We start from the raw sequence: 15,016 nt of genomic DNA, 5'->3' as shown, positions 1-15,016 counted from the left end.
TCAGATGTTACTTATCTTCCTCTTCACAATACTCCGTAAATTCTTTGTGAGGTTCAGGTCAGGTGAGTTGGCTGGCCAGTTAAGCACAGTAATATCATGGTCATCAAATCACTTGGAAGTGGTTTTGCCACTGAGCAGGTGCTAAAGTACTGCTTAAATAAGGAAATCAGCATTCAATAAAGCTTGGAAGCATAAAGTGCTCCAAAATCTCCTGTTAGATGGCTGCATTGACTTTGGACTTGATAAAAAAAACAATGGATCAACACTAGCAGATGTCACGGTACTCAAATCTTCACTGACTTCGGAAACTTCACACTGGACTTAATATTCTGTGCCTCTTTGGTCTTCCTCCAGACTCCAGAACTTTAAATGCTAAATTTACTTTCATCTGAAAAGAGGACTTTGGACCAATGAGCAACAGTCCAGTTCTTTTTCTCCTTACACCAGGTGAAATGCTTCTGCCTTTTTTTTTTCTGGTTCAGGAGTGGCTTGGTTCTAGGAATGTGACAGCTGTAGCCCATTTCCTGAAGACGTCTGAGTGTGATGACTCTTCATACCCTGACTCTGGCTTCAGTCCACTCTTTGTGAAGCTCTCCCAAGTTCTTGAATCGGCTTTTCCTGACAATCTTTCCAAGGCTGTGGTCATCCCTTTTGCTTGTGCACCTTTTTACTACCACACTTTTTCCTTTCAGTCAACGATTATATTTTGATATAGCACTCTGTGAACAGCCACCCCTTTCAGAAATGACCTTCTATGGATTACCCTCCTTGTGAAGGGTGTTGATGATTGTCTTTCCCATAATTGTGGTTGCATGTTCTAAACTAACCCAAGAGGTACCCAGTATTTATGCTCAAAATTAACCAAACTAATCAAGTTCAAAATGGAATATTCTAGGGATGCACTGATACCAATGTATCGGGCGATACTGTGCTCCTGTACTCATACTCGTACTCATTAAAATGCCCCAATACCAAATGGCAATAGCACAAAGCCTGTTATAAGTGGCATATTTAAAAAACAAAAACAAAAACAAAAAAAAACACAGACAACAGAACAACATACAACTTTTTCCAGTACTCACCTGATACCAATACTTTTATTTTTGGTACTTCCCGATACCGAATACCAATACCAATATTTTTATTTCATACATTTTTAAAACATTGGGTACAGAAACCATAAGAGTATGTATAATGTTAGCTGGTTAACTTAATTTATTAAATATATAGTGATATTCTCAATGTTACCCAGAAAAAAGGATACAGGTTTAACTCTTTTGAAATACTTCTGCTAAATGTTACTCTGTCAGACATGCAAAAAAAATCTAATGCATCTCTTGCTCTGGCTACTGTGTTTAGACCACCAGGGCCGTATACAGAATTCCTAAAAGAATTTGCAGATTTCCTTTTCAGACCTTCTAGTTACAGTTGATAAGGCGCTAATCATGGGAGATTTTAATATTCACGTTTATAATGCAAATGATACATTAGGACTTGCATTTACAAATGGCAAAATGTCACCGGGCCCACTCATCGTTTTAATCATACACTAGATTTAATTATATCGCATGGAATCGATCTTACTGCTATAGATATTGTACCTCAAAGTGATGATATTAGAGACCATTTCCTTGTATCGTGCATGCTGCGCATAACTGATATTAACTATATGTCGCAGCGATACCGTCTGGGCAGAACTATTGTTCCAGCCACCAAAGAAAGATTCACAAATAACCTGCCTGATCTATCTCAACTGCTATTTGTACCCAAAAATACACATGAATTAGACTAAATTACTGACAACATGGGCACTATTTTCTCTAATACATTAGAAGCTGTTGCCCCGATCAAATTGAAAAAGGTTAGAGAAAAACGTACTGTACCATGGTATAACAGTAATACTCACTCTCTCAAGAAAGTAACTCGTAGTCTTGAACGCAAATGGAGAAAAACTAACTTAGAAGTTTTTATAATTGCATGGAAAAACAGTATGTCCAGCTATAGGCAGGCTCTAAGAACTGCTAGGGCAGAGCATATACACAAACTCATTGAAAATAACCAAAACAATCCAAGGTTTTTATTTAGCACAGTGGCTAAGTTAACAAATTACCAGACGCCACCTGATTCAAATATTCCACCAACGTTAAATAGTAATGACTTTATGAATTTCTTCACTGATAAAATAGATAACATTAGAAATACAATAGCGAATGTAGATTCTACAGCATCTAACACTTCAGTTTCATCCATCACAACCAAAGATAAACTGCAGTGCTTTACAACCATAGGACAGGAAGAGCTAAATAAACTTAACACTGTATCTAAACCAACAACATGTTTATTAGATCCTGTACCCACTAAATTACTGAAAGAGCTGTTACCTGTAGCCGAAGAACCGCTTCTCAATATCATTAACTCGTCGTTATCTTTAGGTCACGTCCCAAAACCATTCAAGCTGGCGGTTATCAAGCCTCTTATTAAGAACCAAAACTAGATCCTAGTGTACTGGCAAATTATAGGCCTATTTCAAATCTTCCATTTATGTCTAAAATTTTAGAAAAAGTTGTGTCTGCTCAATTGAGCACTTTCCTGCATAAAATGATCTGTATGAAGAATTTCAGTCAGGTTTTAGGCCCCATCATAGCACAGAAACTGCACTTGTTAAAATTACAAATGACCTGCTTCTTGCGTCAGATCAAGGCTGCATCTCATTTCTAGTCTTACTTGATCTTAGTGCTGCGTTCGAAACCATAGATCATGACATACTCATAGATCGATTACAAAACTATACAGGTATTCAAGGGCAGGTTCTAAGATGGTTTAGATCCTACCTGTCCGATCGCTACCATTTTGTTTACTTAAATGGGGAGTCATCTCATTTATCATCAGTAAAATATGGAGTGCCACAAGGATCCGTCCTAGGTCCCCTTCTATTTTCAATATACATGTTGCCCCTTGGTAATATTATTAGAAAATACGGAATTAGCTTCCACTGTTATGCTGATGATACTCAGCTATATATCTCAACGAGACCAGATGAAACTTCCCAATTATCTAAGCTAACAGAGTGTGTTTAAAAATGTAAAAGATTGGATGACAAATAATTTTCTCCAATTAAATTCGTATAAGACAGAGATACTAATTATTGGACCAAAAAACACTACACAGAATCTTGTAGATTACAATCTGCAACTAGACGGATATACTGTTACTTCCTCTACAGTCAGAAATCTGGGTGTTATATTAGACAGCAATTTGTCTTTTGAAAATCATATTTCCAATGTTACAAAAACTGCATTCTTCCATCTTAGAAACATTGCCAAGCTACGAAACATGTTATCTGTTTCTGATGCAGAAAAGCTAGTTCATGCATTCATGACCTCTAGACTGGACTATTGTAATGCACTTCTAGGTGGTTGTCCTGCTTCGTCAATAAACAAGCTACAGGTCGTCCAAAATGCAGCAGCTAGAGTCCTTACGAGGTCAAGAAAATATGATCATATTACCCCAATTTTACAGTCTCTGCACTGGCTACCTATTAAGTTCCGTATCAGTTACAAATTATCATTACTTACCTATAAGGCCCTAAATGGTTTAGCTCCTGCATACCTAACTAGCCTTCTACCATGTTACAACCCATCACGCACCCTAAGGTCACAAAACGCTGGACTTTTGGTAGTTCCTAGGATAGCAAAGTCCACTAAAGGAGGTAGAGCTTTCTCACATTTGGCTCCCAAACTCTGGAATAGCCTTCCTGATAATGTTCGGGGTTTAGACACACTCTCTCTGTTTAAATCTAGATTAAAAACACATCTCTTTCGCCAAGCATTCGAATAATGTATCTTTTATTTGTTAGTGTAGTTGCATCTGATCAAAGGTGCATTTTTATTCATTAGCTTGGGTTAAACTAATTTTACTTTGTTGGATCAGCAGCTATGCTAATGATGTCTCTATTTTGTTTCTATGTTTCGCCACGGGATGTAACTAGGATTTACACAAGCTCCAGTCTGGATCCAGAACACCTGAGAAGAGATGATGCTGACCCTCAGAGGACCTCAGATGATGTTAACCCTGAATCAACAAACAGAACTAACAATTATTGCTAAATGTGTGACATATAATAACTTAATTAATAATATTGATAGTTCATCGTCTAGCTGACTACATCTTGTATTATTATTATTATTTTTATTTTTTCTAAAATCCTGTCAAATGTGCACAAACTACTAGCTACTACTAAATATTGTAGATACATAATTTTCTGTAAAGTTGCTTTGTAATGATTTGTTTTGTAAAAAGCGCTATACAAATAAAACTTGAAATAGATAGTCAAACCAAAATTTATTCAGACACCTTCAACATCTCACATTATCACAGATCTCTTCTCTATAGTTTAGAAGATGGTAATGAAATATGACAAGAACTCATAGTTAAACTGTGTCAGAACAAATTCATCCTGATAATGTTAAATAACTTTGATCTAAAGGTGTGTAATGGCTTACTATTAGGGATGCACCGTTACCGTATCGGGCCGATACTGAGCTCCTGTACTCGTACTCGTTAAAATGCCCCAATACCAAATGGCGATAACACACAGCATGTGATAAGTAGCGTATTCAGACAAAAAATAAACACAGACAACAGAACAACAGACACCAGAATGGAGTTATTAGAGATAATGGTTGTTTAAGTAGGATATCTATGCAATGAATATAAACATTCAGTATTAACGCCTGTATAGCTAACGTGCGCGAGCTGATAATGCACGCTGAGTGGATTGAGTGCGCAGCGGCAGAAATGTGCAAGCTTGTCGATTGAATATACATTTCACCACTGGTTTGTGGTTCAGTCGGATATGTCAAAAACAAGTTAAGTAAAACAATGCACAAGTTACTTAAAGGTGCAATATGTGATTGTTTTTAGAAAACATCATTAGCGCATTCACGCACACAGTGCAGACAGAGCTAGAATGCATAGACAAACATCAACAACCCAGTCTTCCTTCCTGGTATTGTAGTACTTTTAAAGTTTTATTGTTGGTTAAGGACACATGATGTAGCCCAGCGGCTCACAATTCCAGTGTCTCACTTATGCTGGCTACACACCAAAAGATAATAGGGATGATATCCCCCCTTCCTACAATCCTAGCTATGTCCCGATTATCTTGATGGTTCTACCGATTTTGCCTTGGTGTGAGGTGTGTTAGAAGTGCCCGAACCCGATTGGAAGAATGTCGGAGCTGCCCTGATCACGAATCGTATATATTCAACATATTTAATATTTATGATCAGAAATCCTGATGTGTGAGTAGAGCCCGAGGACAGACGTGCACAATCACGTGAAAGAAACAATATCCAATCAGAAAGCAAAATGATGGAAGACGGAAACCAGTTATGTTGCATCACACAGTGAAATTGATGTGGACAGCAGAGATGGAGGATCAGCTTGTTGATTTATTTAAAGTTTATTTAATAAGGCAATTTCAATGAGAATAAGATATTTTTTCCAAGAGAGACCTGAGAACAACAATTATAAAAAACATAGCTTTTGTTTGTGACCATTGCTCACCTCTAGCCCACTATGTAACTTGTACAGACCATGTTCCCGCCATCTCCACGACTTCACCTAAACCCTTTTCTTTTTTTCCCATAAATTTTCTGTGAAAATCATTCCAAACACTATTATTGCAATTTCTTCCTGCATCTGCCCGCCATGCTTATTCTGAAGTCTCGCGAGATTTTGCGAGATTTCCTGTGTTCACAGTCGAGACTCTGGGTGAAAATATGTTCATGTGTGGTGTGCTGTTTTTGTCACAGCATGGCACACCACACACTATAAGATGCAAAACGGTTAAATCTAGGATTTTTTATCCTCATGTTTCAACCCTCTACATTGCGAGTAAATCACTTGCATATGCGATTTAATTTTACTCTGGGCGACTAAATTATGTCTATTGTTAGCCATTGGCTAATAAATTCTTAGATTTTACTCGCCAGTGTGTGTGTTCAAGGCTATTATAAGATTAGCACATTATATATCTATATATATATATATATATATATATATATATATATATATTTATTTTTATTTTTTTTTAATAGTGGGTGCAGGATACTATAGTTTATTTATGTAAGTGAGGATATCAAAATAAAGTACACTGTGACAAATTATACCCCAAAATTCTTCAAACAATAGACTACTAGTAAAATAGATACAAATTTGGGACCAAAGATGTCATGGTTCATGAATTCACTGTCTCACCTTTTCTGTGCGTGTGGTCATGTTTGAGGCGTGGTTACTGATTACCTATCACTCTGATCACTGCCACCTGCTGCACTCATCACCGGTGCTATTTAAACCTGTCTCTCACCTAGCCGTGTTGTCAGTTCGTTTTAGTGTGTTTGGGGTTCCAGCTGTTCATGTTCTTCCTGATCTACATTCTCTGTTTCGGATTCCTGGATCCCGCCGGTTGGGTCGCCCATTGCTTCCTTGCGTATAATAAACCTCTGTCATTTACTCGCTATTGGATTCTCTGCCTTTCTTTCCACACCAGACGTAACAGAACGAATTGACCATTGATGGATCCAGCGAGAATGGCAGAGCTTCTGGAACACTCCACAACCAGCAATCAACGTATGGATCGTCAGGAGTAACAGGTCTCTGCCACCGCTCAGGCAGTACAAGCTCTAATGACGCAGATGTCCGAGCTCACTACCCAGATTCAACAGATAAGATCGCCCGCTGCACCCACCCCACCGCCTGTCTCCCCCAACCCTATTAACATCACCAGCCAGCACGAGCCCAGGATACCAACGCCGGAAAGATATGCGGGTGATCCAGAGCTGTGTCGAGCTTTTCTGACTAGATGCTCATTATTCTTCTCCCTGCAACCTGTAACCTTTTCCACTGAGAGATCCAGAGTGGCGTAGGTGTTAAACCTGCTGTCGGGGAGTGCGGCACTTTGGGGGAAGGCAGTGTAGGAAAATAACGATCCTTGCTGTTCCTTGTTCCAGGCACTCCAGATGAGACTGGTGCCCCACAGTGCGTTGTCGGGCCGCGAGGGCCACGACTCTCTGATCTTCACCAAGGCAAGCTTTCGGTTTCTGACTACATGATACAATTCCGCACCTTGGCTGCAAAGTGCCACTGGAACGAGGAGGCGCAGTGGGACAGATTCCTGCATGGGCTGGCTGACCGTGTCCAACGTGAAATATATACATTGGATCTTCCCAAGAGCTTGAACGGACTGACGGAGTTAGTATTACGAGTCGACTCGAGGTTGGAACAGCACTCTCAAGTAGATCAGCGCTCCCAAGCCAGAAGACAACTCGAGCCATTGGGCTTCCTCGCTGAAGACACGGTCAGTCCATCCAGCGATCCCGAGCCCATGCAGGTGGGTAGAGCTCAGCTTTCCTGGGAGGAGAGGGAGCGTCGACGAACTGAGGGACTATATCTCTACTGCAGCGCAGCGGGGCATTTCCTCAAACGCTGTCCGCTTAAAGACCAAGCCTGGCAGTAGGGAGGAGACTACTGTTGGGTAAAGCAGCATTGGGGGAATCCTCATCCGCGAATCTCCTTCCGGGAGGATTGCAATTGGCAAAAGGTTCTCGTGATTGCCAAGCCCTGTGGGATTCCGGAGCAGAGGGTAACTTCATGGACTTCTCATTGGCCAATCATCAGCCCCATAGTTCTCGGGCACCCCTGGTTTATCAAACACAACCCCAGGGTGGAATGGTGGACTGGAGAGGCTGCAGGGAGCATCAATATTCACAAAACTGGATTATTGCTTATCATTTGATCTGCATAAGGAAGGGGGATGAATGGAAGACAGCATTTAATACCGCCCGGGGCCATTTTGAATATTTGTTCATGCCTTTCAGGATGTCCAACTCCCCTGCTGTCTTCCAAGCACTAGTCAATGATGTGATGAGAGACATGGTAGATCAGTTAATTTATGTCTACCTGGATGACATACTGCTATTTTCTTCTTCTCTCCAGGAACATGTTCAGCACGTCAAACTAGTGCTCCAGAGGTTACGAGCAAATGGGCTTTTTGTCAAGGCAGAGAAATACGTTTTTCACGCACAGTCAGTTCTATTTTTGGGGTGCATTGTGTCTTCCGAGGGGATGCGCATGGACCCCGACAAGATTATGGCTGTGGTGGATTGGCCAAACCCAGATTCCCGCAAGGCCCTGTAGAGGTTTCTGGGGTTCGCCAATTTTTACAGACGTTTCATTCGTAATTTCTGCCAACTAGTCGCACCTCTGACAGCATTGTCGTCTCCCATTCTTGTGGCCCCTGATCCATCACGTCAGTTCATGGTGGAGGTGGATGCGTCAGAGGTGGGGGTAGGTGCGGTTCTCTCCCAGTGCTCTTCCTCGAACGACAAGATGCACCCATGCGCATTTTATTCCCATCGCCTTTCACCAGCCGAACGCAATTACGACATTAGCAACAGGGAATTGATGGCTGTCAAGCTTGCATTGGAAGAATGGTGTCATTGGTTAGAAGGGTCGGGGGTTCCTTTAATAGTATGGACCGATCATAAGAATCTGGAATACATCAGATCTGCTAAAAGACTCAACTCTAGGCAGGCACGGTGGGCCCTTTTTGTTCGGACATTTTGATTTACTCTTTCATACCGCCCGGGTTCTAAGAAAATCAAACCCGATGTTTTATCACGTGTTTTTGACCGTTCCGAATGCCAGTCTACTCCCGAGTGTATTTTTCCTGAGAGACTAGTCATCTCCACACTCCAATGTTTTGTCGTGTTTGGTTCGTGCCATGGGTAAGACTTCCAATCGCTCCCCAGATGGGTTACTCCAGCCGCTGTCTGTTCCTTCGAGAGACTACAGGCAGTCATTAAGACTAAGGGTTGCCCGACTAAGTATTGATAGCTATGTAAATGCATGGATATTTTCATGTAATCATTTTGAGCAGACTGAGTAGAAGGAAGAATGGGTGAAAGGATTTATAATGAAACAAATGGCCAGAAGGGGAGGAGGTCTCCTGCTCCTCCACTCTGTGGGGTGTCTCGAAGATGCTTGTGTATGTTTGTATTATCTGTTTCTCAGGAGATCAAAGTATCTCAGGTTCTTTCGTCCTTACAGTTCCTCCGTTTGACCCCCAATGGGTCACATTCAGATGAATCCAATGGGGTCACCGTTAGATGATTGTTTATCTTCGAGATGTTATCTCAAAATTGTCTTTGTGATGTAAGCAGCTTTAGAAACCTTCTGAGGGCTGTAAACATCTGCAGAACACTCAGTCTCAGCATGTGTGTGTCGCTTGAGTTTGGCAGGTGGATGAATGTCTCCAGGGTTTCTACCTGTGGTTGAGCTCAGCATGTGAGCACAGTTCAGTGGGTCAATCTGAGCCTTTACGACTTGTTCAGTTTACGTGTCATTCCTTTGTGGAGAAACCTCTGCTCCTTATGGCACCTTCTCTAGGACGGTAGTCTGACCCATCTTCGTGAATCCTCTCACCTCCAGCGGTGCAGTTTTTTAAGCAGACTTCAGTAGGTGAAGGTGTTCTCCTTGCTTACACACTGATTTGTGTGGGACACCTGAAAAGCATCTTAGTGGCCATCCAATGACTGTATTCTGTATTCTGATCAGCTTAATGTCATCACCCATGGAGTAAGAAAGAAAACTCATAAGTTAATATAAGAGCAATAAAACAAAAAAGAAACCTGATGAATTCATGTCAGCCAGTGCAAGTGGTACATCTGATGTTAAAAGTGGTCCTATGTAAACATAAATTTTGGTATGAATGATTCAAAGGAAATGCAGCAAGAGTTCAGTATAATTTGAGCATTAATTTAGAGGTATGCAATCAATAAACAAGTCATATAATGACAATAATAACATTCAATCACAATTATTAAGGTATATACAATAATCACACTGTTAATTCAGGAATTTTCTATTGCAAGTCACTTTAGAAGATGTTTTAGAAGGTTTTTAAGAAGTGACTTAGAATACGATTAAAACATTTTTCTACAATGTAAATCCTAAATTCCTTGTAACAGGTGTGTGTGTGTGTGTGTGTGTGTGTGTGTGTGTGTGTGTGTGTGTGTTCATATGTGTGTGTGTGTGTGTGTGTGTGTGTGTGTGTGTGTGTTTGTGAGTGTGTGAGAATGGGTATCTGATATAAAGGTTAAGTCACAGTTGATGGTTTGGTAAAGTGTTTAATTTTATAATTGACTGATAGAGATGAAGTGCAGGCACTTCATATTTTATAATTTTAATAATGTTTATTGTCATTAGTGATGTGTTGGGAAACCAGGGGCCCCCTGGCTTGTCAACCACCCTAATGACAATCTGAAAGATTCAAAATTTTAAATTGTAAAGGCTTGTCTGCCTCTGTGTTAAAAAATTTGCACCATCGATCTGTGACTTGTCGTACAAATGAGTTACAGTGTTGTTCCATTCATTTTTTAGACAGTTGCAGATAGTAGAAATTTTATATCTTTTGGGAATGTAATTAATTCTATTGTCCTGTGTGTGTGAGGCTATGTGGTTCTGTCAGTGTGATGATGGACAATAGATCTTTAGTGGAGTACCACGTTTGTGATCTAAGCCATCATTGTCTTCTGATTGTAGTGTGCAGACTGGATAGTCTAGATGAGGTGATGCAATGGGTGAAATGTGTGTTCTATGGTCATGAACTTTTCATCAGTTTCATGTTCAGGCACGTGGAATTATTTTAACTACATTCATCCTCATGTACTGCAGTTTTAATCCAGATGTCACATGAAACGGAGTTCGGTTGGTCAGATCTGAATTACTGCTCCTGTTTCAGTGCAGTCTGAGTGTGTAACACCTGATGCTGCTCTTGCAGTAGAGCCCTCACAGTCTGTTGTGTCATGAGCATTAGAGACCCCAGTTCTACTGGGGACATTTTCTAGATTAATTGGTGTTTTTATCACCCATGTCATCATGCATTTCAATGGACCAATGTCCATGGCTTTAGTTGCTGTTGCTCTCATTACAGTCAGATCTGTGGGCAGAAATGTGTTCACCTGTTTTGGTGTTGTCTGTTTGACAATTGATGTTTTATGGTGTTGTTCACACATGCAGATCTCTGTGGCACATAAAAACTTCTTGTATTTTACACCCCCCTCTCATTATTTTTCAAGTCAATTTAAAGGATTAAAAGATCAAATGGTGTTTTGTGGCTGCATACGACTGTGGCTTTGTGTCTCCAAACAATGGAAAGGACTATTATTATATAAATTTGGTCCTGTTGCTGTAACAGGTAATAGCCTCTAAGAGCGAGTGTGAGGTGAGATCTGGCTCAAAATACTTCCATAAAATGTTTTTATTATTACAAGATTAGTTGCAAATTCAGAGTTTCCATTTCCAAATAATGTTAGCCATTCTCTCTGATCAGATCAAATTTTTAGTTGGTGCTCCTCAGTGAAGGATGAATTGGTTTGTTATCGCTTGTGCCACACTATTGAAATTAAATCACACTTCCTCCCTTTTGGCACTGTGAAGCAAATCAATCTGCCACACGGTTTAAGTTCTCACATGTGAGGAGAGCATTTTCATGAAGACATTTATGAAATCACACTGTGGCCACATGGCTATTCTATGCTCCTCTACATGGTTTAACTGCAGCTATACAGAAAATAGCAGAGTGTACCACTCAGGAGACAAACAAATTCAACACGGACACACATGCAACTTGAAATTGCGATGCAATTCCAGTATTAAAGTTATTCCAATTTTACACAAGACACATGGTCTAGAATGCATGTAGCATCTACAACCTTAAACCTAAATGTTTACGCACTTACAGTAAAGCAGTCATGTGTTTTTTAAAGAATAAACTAAACTAAGCTATGTGTACATTTAGTAGCACTAACAACTATAATGTGTTTTCTATGCTCACAATGTTCAGCGCAATTATACATTTGAAAATGCAAGCAGGATAATTGAAATTTGGATGTTTCCATTTTAAACTCATTGCTATTAAACTGCTAACCCACTAGTAAGTGAAGTCAGTAGCTGAAGGCCTTGCATTAACAATGCAGTCAACTCACCAAGAGTGTTACCAGAGGTAGACTTGTTACATGTCAACCCCTGATCTTTTCCTTTAGAAAGTGATATCCTACGTTTCTGAAAATAAGGTGGAGGTCTACCCCTTCCCAGTGACCAGCATTTTTCCTCTGTATGGCCTATTTTCTGACAGGAAGAACAAAACCTGCTATCTTTGCCACAGGTTTGTTTGCTGTGTTCTCCTGAAGTTTGAGGATTTTTATGAATCTCTAATGCTTTTTTTACACCTTGCGCACTGGTCCACGACTCTGCGCTATTATGGTGCTGCATCTCCTTAAGAACTGAAATCGGCACACTATCTTGAGCAGTGGCACAGGCTTCCTCTGAACTAAAAGTTCTAGATTCATCACAGCAAGTCACCTCCTCCAAGAAGTGGACATGCTTTTCAGCCCCATTGCTTTTAGAATAATTCCCTTCTGTCATCCACTGTGCAGATGCAATGGTTTGGGACTTTGATTTCCATCTGTTTTCTATCCTTGAACCCCAATCTACAATCGCTCTGAATGTGTTTTCGGCTGAATCTGCTCCGTTTAACAAAGCATTTTGGACTGGAGTGCCAGCATTGTTCTTTATGAGCTGTAACAATGGTTCGTGATCACGGCTTGCATTTTCTAGACCGGAATATTCTTTGTATGTTGTCCACAGACGTTCGGCGAATGTTTCAAACGGTTCATTGCTTTCCTGCTCAATTTGTAGTATCCTGCTCCAATCTGCGCTTGTTGGACCCCTTATATCTAGCAATGCCTGTTTTAATTGTTCAAAGATACTTTCGTCAGTTTCGTTATTGTTTCGCTTGATTATGTCTTCAGATTTCATTTGAGGGGTTAATTTAGATCGGAGTTCTTCAGGAATGGTTAAGAGTGCGATTTGCCATACATCCCTAGTTTCCAATTTATACACTGTGGCTTGTAGCATCAGTGTTTCCCAATAGGGTTGGAATGGCCCTCTTCTGGGCATCATTCCCACAATCTGTTTGTGTGTTGTACACTCTTCGCATGTTAATGGGCGGCTAATCGTGGTTATTTCATCGTTTGTATTTGTTATGGTTTTGAGTACAGCAATTTTAACTGATTTGGAGGGTTTTTCGCTGGATTTTGCTCTGGTTTTAATCGGACTTCGCTGATTTTGTTCTCCGTGTCTCTGAACGGGATCTCGGTTTCTCTGAGAATCTAATGCGGCAACATCATCATCGTCACTATCGCTGTTTCTATCATAATCAAAGGTTTCATGCAGTGCCGCTTGCTTAACTGCAGCCACTGGGAAGCCTGCATTATTACAGCAGTCTTCAAGAGCTGATATATAATTATTGCCGGTTTGGAGTTTCTTTTGAAGCCCTTCGAGTTTTCTTGACATCATCTCACTCTGTCTTGCCCAACCTTGTCTTTCGAATGTAAATGCCTCGACCTGTGCTCTTAGTTTTTGCAATTCTTCAGAGCGCCCTTTTTCAATTTCTTTGATGCTTGTTATTGTTCGTTTGTTTTCAGCTATCGTCTCAAGGTCATTTTTACGAAGCAGGTAGACGATAGCAGTTGGGATATTCTTATATTTTGATTTAGATGCCAATTTTTTGCCCTCGGCCAAAAACCAAGCTACAATTTCGTTGTTTTTCCATTTAAGATTGAATCCTTTATCGTTTAAACTAAGAAGTGTTTCTTTTATTTGTAATGCCTGAATTTCCATGATCTCCTGATCTACACTGTCACTGTATTGTCCCTGAAAAGCCATGTTTCCCGGTTAATTCTCCCCCCACCGGATTTCTACGGTCTCCGGTCTAACAATGGGTATGTCGACCCGTTCTAAAAATGTGTCTGTATGTGAAATGCAAAAAGCTTTCCCTCAACACTTCTAATAAGAAAAATGAATGAACTTACCACAGCAGTTGTAGACAGGGAAGAAGCTCAAACCTTATATCTTCAGAGAGAATCAATTTGAAATTAGCGCTGGAAAGACTTCACTCGCATAATTAGGGAGATCACGTCGGCGGGGTCACCACTTTGTAAGGTCCAGACACTCGGCCCAAGGAAGGTATCCGGTGCTGGATGAAGGTTTCCTGCGTGTTCTGTCTTTCAGCGCGTAGAGTTATTCATTTTAGGTTAAACTCAAATCTGACTCCATTTTATTATTTAATCTGACTCCATTTTAGTATGACCTCGAATTTAGGTTGAAATGCAAATTGGTTGTATGCCTTTTTAATTAATATTCTTCTGACATTTGATTATTCTAGTTAACTCTATTTTTATATTAACTCATTCATTCGGGTGCTCATGTTGCTAACAAGGATACAATGTAATCTACTAGTCAATAATTACAAAGTAAGACAGAATAGAATCAAAATGTAACAATTTATTTATAGTCAGGTAGATATGTATTTTGCCAATTACATATCCAATTGAAACAACATTAGATCATATCAATACAAAACATCAAATTCTCAAAGATGAATCTAAAAGTAAAATAAGCATACCTGACCTTAGAAAATACATAGTATGAAGTGAAGAGACACACAACACACTACAGGCTTTCTGGCAACAGAAATCGCCCTGATCCTTTTGCTGCAATCCTTTAAACACCTCAGACCAAGACAAACATCCCCCGAGATGAAGACAGAAACTAACAATTGGAATTGGCATTAACTCAGGTCCCAAGGAAAGGACACTCCCATCACAGTAATCAAGATATCTCTTGACTCTTCAGATCTATATTATCTTCTAATCTACTTTTGTAAGATTGAGACCATTGTACCAGTTGCACTGAGACATTTCCAATGATACTATACATGAGTGTTAGATCACTTGCATGGATATTTTCATGTAATCATTTTGAGCAGACTGAGTAGAAGGAAGAATGGGTGAAAGGATTTATAATGAAACAAATGGCCAGAAAGGGAGGAGGTCTCCTGCTCCTCCACTCTGTGGGGTGTCTCGAAGATGCTCGTGTATGTTTGTATTGT

The sequence above is a fragment of the Carassius auratus genome, chromosome 11 (assembly GCF_003368295.1).
Source record: "Carassius auratus strain Wakin chromosome 11, ASM336829v1, whole genome shotgun sequence".
Classification (NCBI taxonomy): domain Eukaryota; kingdom Metazoa; phylum Chordata; class Actinopteri; order Cypriniformes; family Cyprinidae; genus Carassius; species Carassius auratus.
Note: the sequence above shows the minus strand (reverse complement) of the source record.